Source organism: Stegodyphus dumicola, chromosome X1 (genome assembly GCF_044657685.1).
Source record: "Stegodyphus dumicola isolate Sdum_Otavi_A_Nest chromosome X1, ASM4465768v1".
Classification (NCBI taxonomy): domain Eukaryota; kingdom Metazoa; phylum Arthropoda; class Arachnida; order Araneae; family Eresidae; genus Stegodyphus; species Stegodyphus dumicola.
In genome coordinates, this window is record NC_140780.1 from 205,182,895 (window position 1) to 205,201,693 (window position 18,799).

The 18,799-nt window shown below is 35.5% G+C and overlaps 1 protein-coding gene across 2 annotated transcripts in view; it reads right to left on the minus strand.

The window, feature by feature from the left end:
* Positions 1-17,612, minus strand: part of LOC146993407 (uncharacterized) — a 36,973-nt gene extending 19,361 nt beyond the window's left edge. The window contains exon 1 of one of the 2 annotated variants that reach the window (XM_085808156.1): positions 17,496-17,612. The gene's annotated coding sequence lies outside the window, so the exon portion shown is untranslated. Of the gene's footprint in view, positions 1-17,230; positions 17,385-17,495 lie in introns of those variants that run through there. The other variant, XM_085808157.1, reaches the window with a different exon arrangement.
* Positions 17,613-18,799: the final 1,187 nt, after the last annotated feature.

Genomic DNA, 18,799 nt, shown 5'->3' on the forward strand with positions numbered 1-18,799 from the left:
GCCCCTTGGTATAAAAGAAGAAAGGTCCATAGCAGTAATGATAAGTTTTAAATAATAGAGTTCGCGACTAAAAAGCGGTTTCTGCAGAGCAATATGATTGCGTTAAAAAGGATTTTACCATTTCAAATGTTAGGATTTTTTTTTCCTCATATATGCGATATCCTAGGCCATTTGTATCCATTGTCTTAATAAAGCGCTTGGTTTTGTTTGAAATCTGTGTTGTTGTTGTGACTTATCTCACTTCAGTAACAGTAACATTAGAACAAGACCACGAAATTCATCGTGGCAAGGAGTACAAGATTGCGCCTGCCGTTGGCAAGAGCCTTGTACACAATACAGGTGACAATACGGCTTTTCTCAGTTCTGCCCCCAATTTTGAAAGAGAGCGGGTACGGGTCCGAGGGTTTCCCATCCCTCTTTCCCTACCACAAACCTCTCTAGAGGACTTCGGCTCGCCGCATATTTAGAGTGCCCCCATGCCGCACAGACTCTATACAGTTGCAAACAACCATGCCTTCTCCTTTATTCGAACCCGGGCCCTTCGTTACGGCAGTCAGCGTCGCTAACCACTATCCCGATTGGACTGCTTGGAATCTGTAAAACAATTTACGAGCTTAGCATTCGAGGGAAGTACATAAACGGTGGAATTAGCAGTGGGGACTTCTCTAGAATTCACAGTTACAGACAGAGATTTTAATAAAATATGCCATTTTATATTTAAGAATGATATCATAAATAAAAGCACATTACTAAAATTATTATACAGTATTTAGAATACCTTTTAGGAATTTTGGCAAAGGAAAGAAAGAGCTTCCAATTATATAAATTTTGGATTATGATCGTTTTCATTTATAACGTATTCTAAATAGATTATAAATAGTGCTTGAAAAAGTAACCTTTCATAATTTATGGTGGGAATCTTTCAGCAAACTTGGTTTTTCTAGTACAGAAAATTGTTTCATGATAGAACTTGCACATTCAGCTCTAGTAAGGAAACCAGTGAACGCTACTTAAGTTAACAATTTTTATATATTATTGGCAAGAATTATATACATGAAATGTTTTATATGCATAATTTATGACAAAGGTAAAGTGTTATGTTGTTAAATTAAAGTTTTAGTTTTGATTTATTATTCTGGCTAAAATTACATATCTTACAAAACTGAAAATTTTTTAGATGTTAAAATAATAAATGCCCAAAGTTTAAGATGATATGTAAAAATTTACCCGCTGTGTTTCCAAAGGGCATGGTAAAAGTGAAGGTTTGAAAAACACCCTTTTCATCAATCGATTGCTCTCAAGAATATGTTTTTCAAAGCCAGTATGATACGATACATCGCATAAATCGAATATGAGGTTGTGAATTTTGTGACTCGCATTTGATATCACGAGATAAAGAACGTTATGTATGTCACGTTTCAGCGAAAACCTCAAATTTCCCAGTTAAGAAAAGGAAGTCGATAAAATGGCATACTTCTTGCAGAAATGCAATCCTCTGTACACTTAGAAAGGATCAGATTCTTTATATGCGGTGAAGCCTGCTAACAGGGCTAATTACAGTAGAGTACCACAAACTCGATTCCGATTATTTGACATTTCTTATAACTCGACGGTCACTTTTTCTTTAATCGCTAAATGATTTCTGCAGGTGTCAAGTAGAATAGTATCTTTGAACTAATGGTATGGTCAATTAATAGCCAGAATGTAATAATTTCTAACATCGCCTGCTTTGTGCAAGCAGTACAGGCACGATTTAATTACCTATAATTTAATTGTTTTATTATATATAATTAATATATACATACATGCTTACAACACATATTTATGTGCATGAATGTCCGAGTGTTTTCTTTATTATTAGTTTAGACAGCAAACGGAAATGAGACCTATTTTGTAAGAATATACTCTCAAGTTCTGTAGTAAATTTCATCGTAGACAGTGTGCATTTACTGCTAATGTTGGTTGACTTGACGAATGGACGAAGCGCGACGTTTGTGGCGAAAAACTATCTGACTTGGAAAATGATAATAAATTCAAGAAATTTTCCATAAACGAATTGCAAAGAAGGGTCTATCTATGGATCAAATTTACAAATATGTTTAGTCTGAATTTTTTAATGCTGCTCTCAGACGCTTGCATCTAGATAATCAGCCACAGGCAATAAAAGAAGTAAGGAAAGAGGGTTGACAATCTTGGCATGCAAGCAACGCAACTAATGGTCATAAGCTCAAACAAATGCTCATAAGAAATGGAAAATCCCTGGTTTTTAGAAACGCAAAAATGTACATGAATGAGACGTAAAAAAAATAGAGGAATGAGACATTTTAGGATTTATCTGTTTGGTACAGGAATGAATTAAATGCATGAATGAATGGAACCATTTTTAGACAGTTTAGCAACACAAGATTTCTTTGCTACAGAGAACGAGTCGTTTCGACAGTTTTATAGGAAAGTTCTTTTTAATTTTTAAGATATATTGTACTTTTCGATGCCCTGTATTGCTCCAGAACATTCGTAAAAATAAAATGTAATAAAATATCATGAATTGGAAACAATGCCCCATTTATTTCGTAAAACGCGACATTTTCGGTAACCCATCACAGTCTCAGTCCACATATCAGGTTCAATGTTCCGTCTTACTTTCTTCGGGAATATGCAAGGACCTGACTCGGAACAGAGAGCTTACTAAAGCTATGTTCAATAACTGTGGGAAGTAGACAGGATATACAAGAAGGGTATACAAAACCCTTTATTTTTCTCTATTTACAATAACTTCCGTACTTCGGAATACAAAGACCCACTACTTGTGGTCTAAACGTAAAAATATAAAAAATAAAACTAAACTCTAATTTAACTTTAAAATAATAAACGTGGAAGATTGGCCTTATATTAACAGGAAGCCGTATGTAGTACAGAGAACTGTGAACACTACAATACGTTTAAAAATTATCAAGAGGATTAAACCTCTGGCCTGGAAGGCAACCAGCAACTGAGTAAAACTTCTAAGGTAAGCGGCCTGCTTCGACTAACTGCTTCCTCTCTCTCGCTTGGCAAAAAGCCACAACTTAAATACTTGGCGTTCGCCAGACAAACTTTGCATAAATACGTTAACGCTTATAATTCTGGCCGGAAGTAGAAAATAAGAAGTGATAGTAAAGATTTAAAATAAAATAAACGTTAGTAAAACTTAAGATCCTTACATACTTCCCGCCAGAGTTAATTAGTTTGAAACTGAGGTCTAAAACGACCTTGTTGAAAACTTTTAGCTCTAGAATCTAACGCGAGGCCAATCTTTTACAAACATTTTTCGCTAGAAACTAGAAATTTAAAAGAAAGAAATTTGTTTTTACAATAGCAGCTCCCAGGACACGCAATTTTTTCATTTGTACTGCATCTAAACAGGAGCTTTTATTCAAATCTGGTTCCTTCCAGAGATCTGGAAGGAAAACTAGTTTAATGAAATGTTACACAATGAAATGGCAAGTAACATGTATAATTATATTTCTCTTAACATTATTATTTCATTCATGACTATTTTAATTATCTCTCCCCGTGCTCTCTGACATGTGTTGTAAAAGAACACCAAACACGAATGTGTTTATGTCTACGTGTTCAACACTTCCTCCTACAATCAAAACACTAACGTGTTAAAATTCAACATAACAAGACCTCGTAACACACCCTAATTTCAACTCTAAACCCTGAGGTACTATTCTGAAAGTGGCTAACTCTGAAGTGTAGCGTCAGAGAGCCTAACTACATTCATTCAACCTTTAACACATATTCACCATGATTTAGTCTTTTTACAGTCACACGAATAAAAAAAAATTTTAACATTACTTTCACTTTTACCATATCACCATTTGAAATAACAGTTCACATTGTATATAAGAACATATTAACATGCCGTTAATTTTACGCATTTGACAACATACATTAGTAGTACATTGTTAACTTCTATTCTTTTCAAAGCAAGTGCCAATTCTTTCTACATTAAAATACTACATTTCAAAAAGTCTTTCAGACTAAAACTTCTTTCTTGCCACAATGTTTTAAATAAAATTTATACAATAACTTGTACAATATTTAAGTATTTACACATCGCTATATTACTTCAACTTTAGTTTTACGCGCGAGTAATTGAAAAACATAATACCAAAATCGGTAACAACTCATTTCTCGCCCTTTTGGCGATAAAGGTAGACCTCGCATGAGGTAAAACTTCTTGAAATCTGCCACTTGCAGTAAGAATGAAAGATTAACTTAAGTTTGTAAAGTAACATAAAATTTTTACTTATCTTTGTGATATTCGGACATTCTTTTCTGAGCCCAGTCTTGGAAGGTAGCGCAGATTTTCGTTTGATTTATCCTCCTTCTTGTGCGGGCTCGCCCTTCAGTGCCTTCCTCTAGAAGCTTTCTTTTTTTTCCAGTTCGGTCACCCTTGAATACCTTCTTTTTCGCCTCTGCCTGTGGTCTTGGCCGTTTGATGGCAGCTGGTCTTGGCGGAACCGGGAAACTTCTTTCGTGTTCCTGCTTGGACCTCGTTGCTGGCCGTTCAAATTTTCCTTGTAACTTTTCCTCCGCCGCTGGTGGCCCTTCCGCAGTTCGGCGACATTTGCTGCGGAGAGTCCTGTCGGATGAGTAGATCTTCCGTTTTAGAGCCGGGTTATAGTTGCCGTCATTTCTCCTGGCTCTCTTTGCATTCGTCGGTCCTTCTCCCTTCTTCATTCTGGGGGTGTTCGTGAGCTCTCTTTTCTGGACGGTGGAACGGCTTCTTTTTCTTGTTACCTATAATTTACCCGCGAGGAAACTTTCTTTTCACTTGCTCCTGCCTCTTAATGGCTTGCCCTTGTACTTGTCGTTGTTCCACCTCTGGAGCTTGTGCCTGCGGTGTCTGCCGTGCCGGATCCTGCAAAAGATCTTTGAAAATTTGCATTTTATTACGATCATAGTAGGGTTTGATTTGATCAATGTTTGCGGAGCAGGTTTCACCATTTCTATCTTTTAACACTACTACAGCGTGAGTTATTTTTTCTATGACATATGGTCCTTCAAATCGTGGAAAAAATTTGGCAGTTTTATCTTCTGGTGCTGAAGAAAGTGAATGCTTAATTTTTAATACTTCATCCCCTACTTTATAAGTTACTCCCCGTCGTGTCAAGTCGTAATACAGCTTTTGTTTTCTCTGTGTTACTTCCGTATTCTTTTTTGCTTCTTTAATTAGTTTTTCTATATCACCCATTTTAAATTCTGGGGCTCTTTGTTGCACATAAAATAATTTATCCAACGGCGTTATAATCTTTCTGCCTAAAAATAACTCAGCAGGAGTTTTGCCCGTTGTATCATGTTTTGCGGTCCTAAGGGCGAAAGCAAATTCATTGACATAGTTATCCCAGCTTTTATGAAAATTTTTAACATAACTACGGATAATGTTCACTATATTTCTATTGACCCGTTCCGCTATATTTGATTGCGGCCGATACGGGACCATTTTTAAATGACGTATGCCCAGTTTTTGGCACATGTCTTCAAATGCATTACTTACAAATTGAGGACCATTATCCCATATAACTTTTAGGGGCGCCCCGTATTTTAAAATATATTTATTTAAAATAGAATCAGTAACTAATTTCGCGGAGGCTCGTTTTAAGGGAACAATTTCGGTCCACTTACTAAAATGATGAACCATAACAAGGAGATACCGACTTTTATTTAACTGACTTTTTGGGAAAGGGCCAAATAAATCGATGCCAATTATTTCATTTGGAAATTCGGATTTAATACTATTTAGAAACCCGGCCGGGCGGAAATTAATATAATTAACTGCTTGACATGTTGGGCAGGACTGGACATACGCCCTTGTTAACTTTTGCAGTTCAGGAAAATAGACTGCCTCGCGTACGCGTTGGATAGTTTTTCGAATACCAGCATGAGAAGCTAAAGGGCTGTCATGGAGCTCCTGCAGGATATTTAATCTAAGACTAGCTGGGATAACAGGTCGAAATTCGTTGTTGGAATTTGTAGTTTTTGTATAAAATAATAGACCATCTATTAGTTCGTAATGGGCCGCCCTATTTCTTATCGCCACAATATCTTGGTGGATAAAATTTTCAGGATCCTTTAAATACTCATAAATGCTTCCAAACTAAGATCCTTACACAGTTCGGTTATTAAAGTTTCTCGGGAATTTATTGTACATGCTGTGAGCATTGCCACCTTTACGGTATTACCTTCTTCATCTATTTTAATTCTGGATAGGGCATCTGCTACGATATTTTCCTTTCCGGGGGTATGCTTGATTACCAGATTACATTCTTGTAGCTTGAGTGCCCATCTTATTAACCTTGGGGATAAGTTTTTCGCTGAGTACAATCTAGTTACCGCCGCATGATCAGAGTACACTGTTATTGGCGCTTTTCCAAAATAGACTCGGAACTTTTGCACTGCTAACAGAACTGCAAGTGCCTCTCTCTCGGTCGCGGAATAGTTTCTTTGTGTTTGATTTAAAGTTCGGCTAAAAAATGCCACGGGCTGTTGATTTTGCGAAAGTACCGCTCCTACAGCATAATCCGAAGCATCCGCTGAAATTTCTAAATTCTCATCCTTTTCAGGAAATTTCAACACCGGGGCTTGCGTTAGTGCTTGTTTTAATTTTTCGAAAGCACTATTGGCTTCGGCCGTCCACGAGAATCTTGCCTTTTTCCTTTTTAATTTTAACAATGGCTCAGCAATAGCTGCAAAGTCTTTTATAAAGGACCTATAATATGAACAAAGTCCTAGAAAAGAAGAGAGCTTCTTCGCCGTGGTTGGAGTCGGATACTTTTGTACAGCAATTATTTCTGATTCGTCTGTCTCGATTCCTTTCTGAGATATTTTGTAACCTAAATATTTTAATTCAGGGGCTGCAAATTTGCACTTTTCGACAGTAACTTTTAGACCGGCCTCATTTAATAAAGAAAACACCTGTCTTAAATCCTGTACATGTTGGTCGAGATTATCACTAGTAATAATGATATCGTCTAAATAGATAAATGTGGACTTTCCAAGAACAGGCCTTAACACAATGTCCATACATCGCTGAAATGTTGCCGGTGCCCCTGAAAGGCCAAACGGCATACGCAAAAATGCATAAGTGCCAGACTTGGTTATAAAAGCAGTCTTAGGCACGTCCTCAGGCCTAACCCCTATTTGAAAATAACCAGTCGTTAAGTCTAAAGTCGTCATATATTTGGTGGATGTTATGTTCCGCAGAATTTCTTCAATAATAGGTAACGGATATACCGGATATTTAGTTATGGAGTTTAATTTACGGTAGTCAATTGCGAATCTCCACCTTTTTGGATGTGTCAAAGGATAGTCATTATTTTTCGTACATAAAACCACCGGGCTAGCATAACTACTTGAGATGGGCGTTATGATCTTTTTACGTAGCATATCGGTGATATGCCATTCTATAATTTTTTTCTTATTCTTATCATACCGGTATGCTTTGTGGCGAACTGGCATTGAATCTCCGGTGTCAATACTATGGTTAGTAACCAGAGTAAATCCTGGAATATCACTAAATAGCGAAGCAAATTCACTTACCACTTGTCGGATTCTTCCTTGCTCGTCATTAGGCAGGTGGTCAAGATTTAATATCGGCGGTTCAGCCTTTTCTCCACGAACTGGTTTCATCGTCAGCTTAAGGAACGCTTCATTAAAATCCAGCGTTGCTTGTGCCTCTGAAAGAAAATCTATTCCTAAAATAATATGTGCTTGCAGATTCTTTACTATGAAAAACATCACCTTTACTTGTTCGTCCTTGATACGGACATACAGCGGTAATTTACCTATACACTTACATTTTTCTCCTTGCGCCGCTAACACTGTCGTATTATCCGAATTATATATGCGGTATTTCCGAAAATACTTCCTAAAAAAATCTTCTGCCACACAGGAACACTGCGCGCCTGTATCCAGGAGTGCGGTGGCTGGGATATTATTCACCAACACTTCAATCTTCGGAAGAGTCAAATTTTTCACCACTACTGTATTTAACTTGAAGGAAGAGGGGTTTTCGTGGCCTTCGGATTTCCGCACCCTCCCGTCAGCAGAAATCCGTTTTAGGTTAAATTATTTTTCATTTCCGTGCTTTCCTTCTTTTTCCACTGGCCTTGAGAATTTTTTCCTGGATTGCTATTGAACTGTCGACGTTCGCCGGCTGTTTTTGAATGCTGGGGTTTCCTTGCCCACTGATTCGCTTTGCTACCGTAGCCGTGTGCTTGACTTTGCTGTAGTCTTGGCGCACCAAATTGCTTTCGCTGTTGATATTGGCGTCTTCTTTCAATGTCCGCCGTTCTTCTACTTTCAAAATGGATTGCTAGCTCAAATAACTTTTCCAGTGTAGTCGGATTTCTTAATTCAATAAAGTCTTGCACTTGGGGCAGTAACCTCGGCAAAATCACTTGAATTATCTCAGGATCCGGACGGTTTCCATACAAGAGTTTGAAGACGTGAATTTTTCTTAAAATAAAGCTTGAGAGATTTTCGATTCTTTGCTGATATATACTAAAAAGTTCCGTTTCTAATTTCGCACGATCCCTTACAACAGGGAAGGCTTTTACTAGGGCAGTCTTGAAATTCTCCTAAGTATAGGTGGGACTTCCCGCTTGACCCAAGAGACTTCTGCCTATACACTTGAACCAGTTAAGCGCTTGGCCCCTCAAAGCGCTGGTAACTAAGGTAACTTTTTGAAATTCGTGCACGGGGTAGAGCATGAAGTGGTCATCCAATTTTTCCAAAAAACTGGTTACCGGTGAGTTTCCATTATATGTTGCTTCTGGTTTCATCGAAGCGCGCATGGTCTGGACGATGTAACCAAATCCTTCCAGGGCGGCAGCTGGCATTTCTGGATTCTGAGCCGCTTCTGCAGGCAGCACAGGTTCTCCTTGAAACTCGGCCATGGTTATTCTTCTTCGTTGGGCGCCACTATCAGGTTCAATGTTCCGTCTTACTTTCTTCGGGAACATGCAAGGACCTGACTCGGAACAGAGAGCTTACTAAAGCTGTGTTCAATAACTGTGGGAAGTAGACAGGATACACAAGAAGGGTATACAAAACCCTTTATTTTTCTCTATTTACAATAACTTCCGTACTTCGGAATACAAAGACCCACTACTTGTGGTCTAAACGTAAAAATATAAAAAATAAAACTAAACTCTAATTTAACTTTAAAATAATAAACGTGGAAGATTGGCCTTATATTAACAGGAAGCCGTATGTAATACAGAGAACTGTGAACACTACAATACGTTTAAAAATTATCAAGAGGATTAAACCTCTGGCCTGGAAGGCAACCAGCAACTAAGTAAAACTTCTAAGGTAAGCGGCCTGCTTCGACTAACTGCTTCCTCTCTCTCGCTTGGCAAAAAGCCACAACTTAAACACTTGGCGTTCGCCAGACAAACTTTGCATAAATACGTTAACGCTTATAATTCTGGCCGGAAGTAGAAAATAAGAAGTGATAGTAAAGATTTAAAATAAAATAAACGTTAGTAAAACTTAAGATCCTTACACACATTATACTGAGTTTGCGGGACTCTACTGTGCTATCAAAAGGCATACATTCCTGAAAAGCATTTAAGCGGAATTCGGTCCATATTTAAGTTAGTCATGAATAAAATTACGAAATCTCTTGCAACCAAGGCATTTCACAGCCAATCAGAAATATAGCCCGGAATGAGATACTGCTATAACACAGTTGGCCAAGTAGTAATACAGTTTGAAAACCATTAGACCAGTGGTTCTCAAACTGTTTTCTTGGAGTTAGCAAACACCATTGGAAAATCTAAGGCAGTTGAAAGAAATTTTCACCCAAAATTTTGTCAGACAAATTCATTAACTAATGTTGCCAGCTCAATTTCCTTCCGAACAATACTTGTTTATATTTCTTTTATTTTATTAGAAGTTATTCTCTTAATATTTTCAATGCTTGGGGCATAACTTGCTTTTCCCCAAAGTAAAAGCGTTTGGGAACATATTCGAAATTAATTTTGTTTCTCCTTAATGTACTTAATAACAAGTAGAATCTGACATTCTTATCAGTTGAGGAATTTTTTATACCTTGTTTTATCAATTAAAATGAAAAAAAATCTAATTAAACAAACAATTCCTGTTCTAAAAGCAAAATTCGTATCATAGAGACTGTCAGTTGTAAAAAGAAAGACAAAAGGTTTTAAGCCTAAGAAAAATAATTGCTATTAGTTACCTGTAGGAATCTCAGTGTTAAGATCCTGTATAACTAATTTCAAGATTGCTTTAGGATGAACGAAGTGAGTCAGAACCTATGCGTTATATGAAATTTGTCATGAATTTCTTTCGAATTCAATGAAGCCATACTTATTAGATAAGTATTCTCCTTTTACCGAAAACTGCGATTCACAAACTCTCAACTCAGGAATAAGGGTTCAGAATTTTGATTAGATATATTAGATTGGATTATTTGGATTACAAAAGGAGCCTAGGAGAGGACTGCCTAAGAAGAGGAGCTCCCCTATAGAAGGCTTTCCAAAGAAATTGGCGCATGAGAAGCACTTACTTTACGCATGAGAAAAACTATCAAAACTCTCATACTGCAGCAATTTCGCTGGGATCTACACTGGTGTGCAAAAATTAAGGACGTAGTCGAAAAATTAGCATATCAGCTGAACGAAGAGGCAGAGCGGACAGAAAGACCAATCAGGAGATTAAGTAAGGTGATGTACGGTAGCACATGCGCAGATATGCAGGTAGACGTAATGGGGGAGTGTCTGAGTAGTATAAAGCATGCTGTCGGTGTAAGATCAGTATTTCTGGCAAAGAGATTGCACGCCGTATAGCAGTTAAAATCACACCGAGTGGCTGCCTCAGCGAGAAATGGCGAATAATCAATCTGTTAGACGACATCTGGATGCTTTTACCCGAGTTCGAATCATTGGGAAGTTGGAGGAAGGCCGCAGTGTGACAAGTGTGGCTGCAGAGTTCGGAATTGATCACAGCATCGTTTCACGACTTTGGAGACAATTTCAAACTACAGGAACAGCTATCCGGGGGTTTAATAGTGTTGTCCACGAGGAACCACACCCGCAGATGACCGGTATATTGCCTTACAGGCCAGAAGAAACAGGCGGCAGACAGCGGGAGAAATCGATAGACACACGACACAGGCGACTGGACGACCGATATCGCGTTTTACCGTGGCCAGAAGACTGCACGGTGGTGGTCTGTTTGTACGACGCCATGTACGGTGTGTACCTCTATAGCCTGCCCATCGGAGAAGGCGTTCTCTGTGGTGTCGGGAACACCGGAATTGGAGAGACAGTGAATGAGGACGAGTACTCTTTACAGATGAGAGCAGATTCAGTCTGAGTAGCGATTCTCATCGCATACTCATCTGGAGAGAGCGGGGAAGCCGCAATCATCCCTCGAACATCATTGAAAGGGACAGGTATGGAGGTGACGGTGTTCTCGTTTGGGGAGGCATCATGCTTGGTAGTCGTACAGACCTTCACATCTTCGACGCAGGTTCAGTCAACGGGACCCGTTATTGTAACGAGATTCTTCTTCCATATGTGCGTCTGTTTAGAGGCGCTATGGGTCCGCAGTTCCTTTTCATGGACGACAATGCACCATGTCATCGCACAGTAGCTGCCGAACAGCTCTTAGACAGTGAGGATATTGAACGTATGGATTGGCCGGCACGATCTCCGGATCTCAATCCCATCGAGCATGTATGGGATTTTCTAGGCAGACGCTTGGCAGCTCGTACCTTACCACCAGTAACGATTCCGAAGCTTCGTTTGGCGCTGCAAGGCGAATGGGCAGCAATGCCTCAACAACTCATTGACACCCTCCTTCTCAGCATGGGCAGACGCTGTGAAACCTGCCTAGCAGTCAGGGGAGATCATATCCCCTATTAAAGACCGGATGTTTCTTGCTGGACACCCATCACAGGGATGTTTCGGCCTTCAGTCGCGTTGCGCTCCATGCTGCTTTTTCAATAAAGCTTCTTTTTATCCCTCTGATTTCTCTTTTAGTAAGTGTTGCTTACATTACTCATGTCCTTACGTATTGGGGATCTTACGGTATTAAATGTGTTGATTTGGAAAGCTTTTGTACAAAGTTATATTGAAAAAACCGTCTCGTCCTTAATTTTTGCACACCAGTGTATGTCGAACTACCAGTGTTCAGTGATTTCAATTTTCGGCCGCAGGTAGGCCAGAAAAATTTTGAACTGGTCTTATTTTTGTTCTTTATTCTTAAACAAATTTTCGAAGCCGATAAATAACATTTCCTACAGATTTTTTAAATCTCATTTATCCATTATGTTCAGGAAACAAAGCTGGTATTCCTAAAATTCCTCTGCTTATTTGAAATGCTTATTATGTGTCTTTTAATAAATTAAAAATTACCTAAATATTGTACGAAATGATTAGAAAAAACTTAAAGTCTTATTTGGGGAACTGTTAGGAGTACATTAAACTCAGAAAAAAATATCAAAAGTATTATATTTATATATAAGTATAAAGTTTAATAATTAATATATATATATATATATATATATATAAAGTATTAAACTTTAATTTGTGTCTTTGTTGGTTCAGAAACAGGCTTATATATTTACTTTTTTCGTTGCACCAACCTCCTGATTTGACGATGCAACGAAAAATGCAAATTTCTCTTATCCTTTTCATTTCTGGTTTTTGTACTTTTTGCGAGTTTCATGAAGTTTGGCACTGTGCTTCTTGTAATTTTTTTTTCTTTTTTACATATAGTTTGTTCTCTATTGAATATGGGGTGGATTTTTAATGCATTATTTTAATTTAATTTGCATTACTAACACCATTTATTGCAGCTTTCAATTCACAATTGGATTAGGTTTTGAACTACTTTGTTTTTATTAGTTTATGCATATGTATATATGCATAAATATATATATGTAGATTACAAAAAATACGATGTCTTTGCTCTACGCGAACAGGCAACCTCTAATTAACTTTCCGCAATTTCAGGATCTTTCCCCTAGACCAGTACTTTCGAGAACATTCGAGCATATTACGTAACTACTTCTATAAATGAAGAACTCGCGCCATTTTGCGTCAGAGAGACCGCTTTCTCCTTCTACTGCTAAGATCTATGCTGTTGCTCTTCTCATCTGCCTCCCTTTGGTCGAATCTATGACGCAGTGAATTTAAAGTTAATCTTATTTAGCAAAGAATAATGATCTGCCGTTTGAATTGAATAGAGATGTGGAGCTATAAATTTAAATCCTTCTGTGTCGTCATTGGATGCCGCCTTACACTCAGCTACAACAATGTCCAGAATTCTGATGTGACCAGATTGCCAAGCTTCACTCATGTGCCCGACTGCCAAAATATTACACACACACACACACACGTATTTATGGACTTTACTTCCCAGAGACCTGAATTAAATGTTCATACACATTATAGTTTCCTTTCTTCAAAATTATATTTCTATACATATGATTTTACGACTCAAAAAACTTCAATCAAATTATTTAAAATTTTTTCTAAAATAAATATTAAGAAATTTTTTCATTGAATTTATTACTAATATGTGTGTCCGTAATTTTAATAGATAATCAAGATTTCTTTGTTTATGATGAAGTGTTATCTATGAATATGTAGAAAGGCACTAGCGCGTCTCATAATTTGCCTTATAATTTGTTTGAGAGAATTTTACTGGTTCGTTCATCTAAACATATTTGCGTTGTCTATAAAAATAATGAGCACTCTGAAATTTGCTTAAAATTAAGTTTTTACAGTCCGTTCCTTTTTTATAAAGAATAGCAGCTATTGAAGATGATAAAAAAATTTCCTAACCAAGTTAAGTTTTATTATTTCTGATTCAATTCTGATAAGCGTGTCCCTGAAATGAAACGAAATCAAAATAAATAATTTTAAAATTCCATCTTAAGCTATAGAGATTGTTAAGTCAAGGAATAGATTACAGTTAGAAAGTATGTTTGTATCTATATCTGCTTTGTATAATCGGCCTTAAACTGCGAAAAAGCCATTTAAATACATATCTCTTTATATATTTTTGTTATTCAAGTACAATTTGAAATAAAGCTATGAACAGATTGTTTCTTTGTAAGAAGACTGATTTTTAAAAAAGTGAGCAGTAAACAAACGCAAAATATTGAAGTATGTTAAATTTTGAACATGCAAATTTAATGACAAAATTAATGAAGTAACGAACGCAGTACATATACTGCAATAAATAAATGAATTAATTAAAAAATTTTTGTTACCTAAAAAATTTTCATAATAGTTTGTTTTTCCTTTTAATGCAATTTAAGAAGATTCTTATCCAGAAATTCACTCAGGTTGTTTCTATTCTTTCTTAGAATGTTATTCAATGCGAAAAATTTAACTTTTTTCACGTTTACCTTTGGACTTTATAAATAAAGCCGATCGATAAAAGAGAGCTATATTTAGATACAAGGTCTATTTAAACGTATTCTCGTAAATGTACTTTGTGAAAAGAAAAATTGAATAAGCTTCCTAAATTTATTTTATGTAGGCTCATTTAACTATAAAAAGAACGTGAAAAAGAAATAAGTGTAATTAAACATTATGAATAGACTATTCAATGATGCAAAAATTATCATAATACTGTGGTTTAAAAAAATTTTGACGCTGATCAGCCATTTAAGCGCATTACATATTTTAAGGAAATGTGAAATCTCCATTGTTTAAGGATATAATATGGAATCTAGGTGATGTTGAAATATTTCAATTCTTAGAACACTCAGCACGAGTACAGGAATTTGCAATCAGTTTAAAAAGCATTACAATGAATGACACCTTAAATTTCAGAAAAAAAAAAAAAAAAAAGCCTTAGGTTTTGAAGACTCGTAACCTTCGGTAGAAGAAGAACATAATGCCCGGCTGCTGGAAGACCATGGATTTTAGTCCTAGTCATAGCCTAGACTTTATACTCATAGCACGCTTGAAAGTGTGGCATATTTTACGCTGTGATGGCATTATGATTGTGTAGATTAATTCTAAAAATTATTTACCTTTTTATTCTTTTTTTTAACTGAATTTCCTCACAAGCTTCTTAGTATTACGTTACTTACATACTTGGCGGAATTTTAAGATACTCAACTTCATATCATGAAACAAAATTTTCATTTATTTCATTTATTACTGCGAAGCATACAAGGCAGAGCATATATTTGCCTTCGAAATAGGACTCGTGATAGACGGCTTACTAAGACACTCTGTCTGATATCTGCGTAACATGTTCTTGCAACTACTTTCATTATGAATGATGAATTCTTTTTAAGTACTAGATAATTAAATAATTTTCCATTTGCTAACAAGTTCTTCAGTTATAAATTTACAATACTGAGGTGAATATTTCCTCTTCAAAACAGATATATTTGATCAAATACGTAAATGTGCAGCTGTTTATGTGGCACATAGGAAATTATCTCATATAATCCTCTTTCAAATAGTTATTTACCTGAAGAGTGTAAATACACTGAAAGGTGTTTCCTTAAGCTTCATACATTTTGGAAACCAAAAGTAAGTAGCATTTATTTTTGATATATAAAATTCTACGATGAACATAAGAATCCTTTTTGTTAGCACAAGCAGCCGCTTTAAATTTAATTAATTTAAGTATTTAATATAAGATAAGAAAAAAAGGAAAAATTAGGATAAACTAATAAATACCTAAGATTTCAGAATATAAATAGATCAGATAATTTAAATCTACTGCAAGACTTCTAACTAATTCAAACTTTGCGAATTCTGGGAAAAATACAAGCTAAAATAAATACATGGAAAAACTGGATAAAATAATACCTAGTACTTCAAAATATAAATAGTTTAGATCATTTAAATCTACTGCAGATTTCTGAACAAATCAAATTTTGAAATTACTAGGCAAATTCATACTCACTTTCCGGGGTTCGTAATTTTTCATAAATAGACGAGATAAATCCTTATTTCATTAATAATAATGAAAAAATAAACAATAAACATCAATTTATTAAAATTCTTAAAATCTTTACTAACGTGCTAAAATTATATTCATTAAAATTTACGTGCTAAAATATTATTTTTTGCATCTGAAATTTGTATAAAGTTCTCTTACTAAACCTTTTATTAAGCAGTGGAAAAAAGGATGGACATTACTCAAAATTAGATTTAAAAATTAATGTCAGTTGTTATGTCATTATTGTAATTTCTAAAGAGACTATGAAGAAATCATTTTGTTTACACTGTACTTATAATTTAAGATATTTCTCCCACTAGGACGCCATATTCGATAATCGATTGTGCAAAGTGATCGCTATTTTGATAGCAGTTTGGGACAAATTTCTTAACCTAAGGAATGATTTTTAATGATATAGAAATTTTCTTCAAACGTTTTTCAATTTTCTTAATAAAGCTGAAAGCTTTTTATCAGAGCGAAAATTTTTACTGATTTCTTTTACATTGCGCTGCTTCGAAATTGTTACAAGAAAATTTCGTTTCATGTATTATACTTCACTTTAATTTAACAAGTTTCATTTTCAAAATCCACATAAACGAAACCGATGTAAATTAATTTTATTCAGTATTGATACATACGTTAACTTTTTAAATCTATGACGTTAGAAAACTACCTGAACAGAGCTGTTTCTCTTTTTTTTATACTGCTGTAAAATTTCATTGATTTAAATAAAGCAGAAAAAAAAAAAAAAACAGATAGGCGCCAGATTGATTATTATTTAATATTTTAAATGTAATCATCTAAACTGAAATTCGTTTTATTTTGAGGAAAATAGTTCCAAATGTTGAAAGATTTGTTATAGAATAAAAAGTTTAATTTCATATCAGTTGCTCTCATTAAAATATCGAGTAAGTTTGTTAAATTTCCGAGTTACATAATTGTGCATACCATTAACACAAATGTTCAATAATCCAAGATTTTTAAAGGCTATTTGAATTATTTTCTGTACATTTTTATATTAAAATTATGTAACATAAGGGTATTAATATCTTCTAACATAAGGGCTACATTTTTTAATTCAAGGTGTTTTATTTTCCTTGTCAATAATTATTAATAATCGTACATATATAACTCTAAACATTCAAGTATATCATATTGACAGCATCGGATTTTCTGCTAAAAAGTTCCGTTTCAGAAAGCCATTTCATACACATTCAAAGATTACATAACTACGTACCTTACATCAAAGATAATAGCTGAGCACTCTACTAGCTAAATCTCTGTTATTCGAATAACGGTAAAGAGTCGATTAATATTTTATGAGAGTTTTCTCTTAAACTTGTACCACTCTTCTTTCTCTAATCGCGCAATCCAATAGCGCCATTCTAAAAACCTGTGTTTGATTAGCCACAAAATCACGTCTTTAATCAGTCTAGAATTATAACAGACTTCTGTAAGTAAAGACGAATATCAAACAAATAGAAGCTGAAAATACAACGTACCTGATTTAGATGGAGGGATGCTGTTGATTTTGTAGAGTGGTAGCCGTAAGGCTGATTGTAGGTGACACCGGCTGTTTCATGCACCCACGCGAAGGTAGCACTGAGTCGACATCTTTGCGCACGGGGGCGGTGACTAGAGGGTTTGTAAAGAGAGGGGGGGGAGATGAAAAGGGGTACAGATATTATTGGTCTTAAATTGACGGATTTGTTTCTCGATTGCCCTCGCTGAGGGCAGTAGAGAAATGGGTGAAGACTCTAGAAATTCTGATTGAAAGTAAGAATTTAAAAAATGAATCTCAGTTCATTAAATATTTTCTGAGCTGCACCGTAATACATGTTTAGAAATTTAATTCACAAACTCTCTTGCTGTCGAAAATTAAATAAAACGTTTTTTTAAAGACTTTGGGTCATAGAAGCCTTAATAAAAATGTCACTGTAAAACCTTTTTCTCTTGCAGTGGGAGGGGAAGGACAAAAGAAAAAGAAGGGTTATATTTCTAAGAAAGAATTTTTTTTTTTTTTTTCAAAATTTCACATTTCTACATTCTTGACACAGTTTATAGATTTCGTGAAAACTATGATGTGAAGCACATAAAAATATAACGAAATGTCTCAAGGAAATCGCCTTCCTAATCTTCCTAATTTATATTTTCGAAGTGTAAGCCTGATTTAATGAAATTTTTTTAATCATAATCTGTCATGACAAGGAATCTTTAGTCATCTTGCGAGGAACTGTAAACTTCCAGAAAACTCAAGTTAAAAAACTTGCTTCTATATTACTGGAAGAAAAGATTCTAGTGTAAAAATAATTCAGCTAAAGACATCTTATACTATGAAAATGATGATAAGACTATTAGAAGATTAGTGATGGCAATTTTTTATGAGTAACATAGTAAAATTTTCCACGATTTTATCAGTATGAATTCTTTGTAGGAATATCATATAGTGCCAACTTGCTATTTCACGGATCCCATAGATGAAACTGAACGTGATGAAACTGACCAAAGAAATCAAAACCACTTAATCATTAATACTGAGAAGCACGACTTTCGATTCAATTACTCAATAAATAGTAAATTTCACTATCTCCCCCTCCCAATAAAAAGCCTTTTTATTCAACCGCAAACAGAACATTATAGTATAATTTCTCATTCCGCCTATTTGAATGTCTTTTTAGAAATCTTATATGGCGCTTAATAGTGGCACAAGCAACTAATTGTATTTGTTTAACTTTCGTTTCAATGGAGAACGAGGATCCTGTTTTCTAATGTAGTTCCTCTGATAACAGTCGAATGTGAACTTTTT